At 61.7% G+C, this 3,069-nt stretch overlaps 1 long non-coding RNA gene across 1 annotated transcript in view; it reads left to right on the forward strand.

The window, feature by feature from the left end:
- LOC127751905 (uncharacterized) overlaps nt 1–1,632 on the forward strand; it is a 2,507-nt gene extending 875 nt beyond the window's left edge. The window contains exon 2 of the long non-coding RNA XR_008012269.1: nt 1,460–1,632. This is a non-coding gene — a long non-coding RNA (uncharacterized LOC127751905). The remainder of the gene's footprint in view (nt 1–1,459) is intronic.
- Nucleotides 1,633–3,069: the final 1,437 nt, after the last annotated feature.

The raw sequence follows: 3,069 nt of genomic DNA on the forward strand, positions 1-3,069 counted from the left end.
GGGGGGGGGAGTACGGGGTACAAGGGAAGTGCCACAGCTTCCAGCGGGCTGTGAGTGATAAGCCGACGGCGCTGCTCTTGCACCACAACGCCTACACCGGCATTAGCATCTCACCGCCTTCGCACTCTGTGCCCAGTTCTCATTTATGGGAGTTTTGCGTTTTGCGCGACCTCGTGACCTGTCATTTTTAAGCAGAAAAAAATCGCGAAACGCTGGTGGTTATGTGACTGTTGTTCCAAATCGGACAAGGATTCGCACTAGCGGTACTACCGAGTAAAGCAAAGCGACTCGCGGGTGACATTTCTGGCAAGACGGTATGAGTCACTCCGACTGTATGGAAGTGCGCACTCGCGGCACAAATGTGTACTGCTGCGCCTGCACGGCTGTACGGCTGTGTGGCTTTGTGTGAGACAGCTGATGGAGGGCGTAGTCACGTGTCACCTGACGGCACCCCCCACACCAGCCCCCGGGTAGGGGATGAAGCTGCTGCTGCTGCTGCAGCGGGGGCGGCCTCCTCCGGCCTCCCGCGTCAAGGAAACCAAACACCAGCGATGGCTGTGCACTGTGCCGTGGCGCAAAACGTGCAAAGCAAACGCATTTTCAACACGTCGCGGCCGGCTTGCGTCACCCTTACGCGCGACGCGGCAGCGCGGCCGGCGCGGCCCCCGACCCCGCCCCCGAGCGCGGCCCGGAGCCCGGAGCCTCTGGACCCGGTGAGTCGACTCGATCGACGCTGTCGCCGCGGCCGCGTCCCGGACCGAAACGTTCCAATAATGTGTCCAAAGGCAGCTGTTGGTGTCGGGCTCGGCGCCGTGTTGCGCAAGGCAAGGCTCAAAGGAGGAAGCCAGGAGCCCAGCCAGTCTGGTCGGTGGAGCGCGTCGCGGGGCGTGGCGCGGCGCGGAGTTGACAAGCCGAGACGCGCACGCCGCCGGCCTCACCGCACCGCGAGCCTCTCGGTTCCGTTTGTGTTCGAAGCCGGCAGTGAAGGCCCCACAGTGTCATGACGCTGCCCTTCGACTCACGGCGACGACGACGACACCCCGCGGCCCCGGGGACCCCGTGTACATATGTACCTTTCTTGAGCCGGGTCGCGACCGCGCCGCGCGGTGAGGAGGGGCACGTCACGGACACACCTGGTCTGTCTGTCTGTCTGTCTGTCTGTCTGTCTGTCTGTCTGTCTGTCTGTCTGTCTGTCTGTCTGTCACACTCTCTATCGGCGCGCGTGGGTGGGTCCGCCCTGTACTTTTCGGCGCTGTTGTGACGTCTCCCTCTGCCCCTCCTCCCCCTGCAGATGGTAATAGTCAGTGCACGGCTCGGGTGCACGGTGGTTAAGTGGGTTCGCCTTGCCGCGGCGGGTGTCTGTCTGTAGTTTGAGGAGCTAGGAGTGTTTGGCCGCGTCGTTAATTAGCCGCTGTCACAACCTAAATAATTAATAATTGTCGTTGTTTTTTTCCCACAGTCGTGCCGAGGAGCGGCAGCAGAAGCACTACGTTCGCTACGTGATTTCGGCCTCCTCCTCGTGGACAGCAGCAGCAGCGCTGTGCCACCCGCCACCGTGTGTCCCCCGCTCAAGGAAGACTCGCGGCGAGCGAGCCCGCGGTCAGGGACAGGCAGAGGACCCATACTCATGAGGTGAGGACTAATCGTAATGTTGGGTATAGTTTGTGCTACGCGAGCGACTTGTGATGGGCTTTTTCCCGATGCAAGGAGGAAGTGGAAGGGGGCAGGGTGAGGAGGACTAACGCCCTCTTACTTTAACGAGGCTTATTAGGAATCGGTTTGATTACACTAATGCTTCTGTGGGTCTTTTTCGAGCGGGAGTTTCCCCGAAAGGGCTCGGCCTGCACCATGACCACGGGGGAGTGAGTGAGTGGGTGAAGTGAGTGGGTGCCGCCGGTGGGTGTGTGGGTGCAGTGGGTGGGCTGTGCCCAGCTGGTCGGGGATCTCCCACCAACCGCCGCCCTCTTCTTCGTCTTTCACCGAAAGTGCTGCCGCTGCACCCGGTTGCAACAGTATAGAAGGGGTGGTGCGGTCGGGGACAGCTGGAACGGAACAAGCGTCCGGGGCGTCCGGGTCGGGTGGATTGCTCAACGCCGTCGGAAAGTACGTCGCGTTGGGTTGGGATCGGATCATGATGATCCGAACCATCTGAATCACCGGGCAGGCCGCGCCGGCCGGCCGGCCAGCTTGCGTCGGGTCAGGGCCGAGCGGGAGGCTGCGCTGCGGCCGGCGCCCGGCCCACGTGGTGGCCGGGCAGCAGAGTGACCATAATGTGGTCGAGTTGTCCTTAAGAAAACGACCTCCCGCCTTTGAATCGCCGCCGTGCATGTTTCGAAACAGACGGGGTTATACTAAAACATTTCATCACGGCACTTACTTTGTTTGAACGCGTAAGTAGTACAGTGTGGGGTGTGTGTTCTGTACTAACTAGGCCGTCCTTCCCTTCTCCCCTGGCTGTATGCACTGTACCGGATGCAGGTGTGCGGGCGGGCTTGCCTACCGTCGCCCACCACGGCGTCTTACCGCTCCCTTGGGAGTATGCAACCAGCCCGCACGCCTGCATCCGGTACAGTATAGCCGGGGGAAGAAGCAAGAAGGGCGCCGGGCTTAGAACACCCACACTGTAAAGTGCAAAAGACGAACGGATCCCCGTAGATAACATTTTGACTGGTGGGGTAACTTAATAACCATTATAGCCCCAATGAAAAGTATCCCGTTCCCAAGTGACGTGTGCGAGGCGTGCGCTCGTGAGTCGGCAGCCTCCCCTGCCCCACCGGGTCAGGGGTCAGGGGGTCGGCGCGAGCCGCTCCGCCTCCCCGACCGCCGCCGGCAGCCTCTCGGCGCGCAAGAGTCATGCGGTGATTTCCCAGGACGACGTTGACTTTTCCCGCGAGCCGGGCGGGTGACGTTACCGGGGCCGCGCCGTTCCTTCCTGTGCAGACTCATCCTCCTCTCCTCCTCCTGTACGAAGAGCGGAAAGCAAAGCGAGCCAAGCTGTGGCGGGGGGAGGGGGGGGCGGGTACCGCGTGAGGAGCCGAGTGAACCGCGCCCCGCGAGGTAGGACAGGGT

The sequence above is a fragment of the Frankliniella occidentalis genome, unplaced genomic scaffold (genome assembly GCF_000697945.3).
Source record: "Frankliniella occidentalis isolate FOCC.00 unplaced genomic scaffold, Focc_3.1 Scaffold1985, whole genome shotgun sequence".
In the NCBI taxonomy this organism is placed as follows: Eukaryota; Metazoa; Arthropoda; class Insecta; order Thysanoptera; family Thripidae; genus Frankliniella; species Frankliniella occidentalis.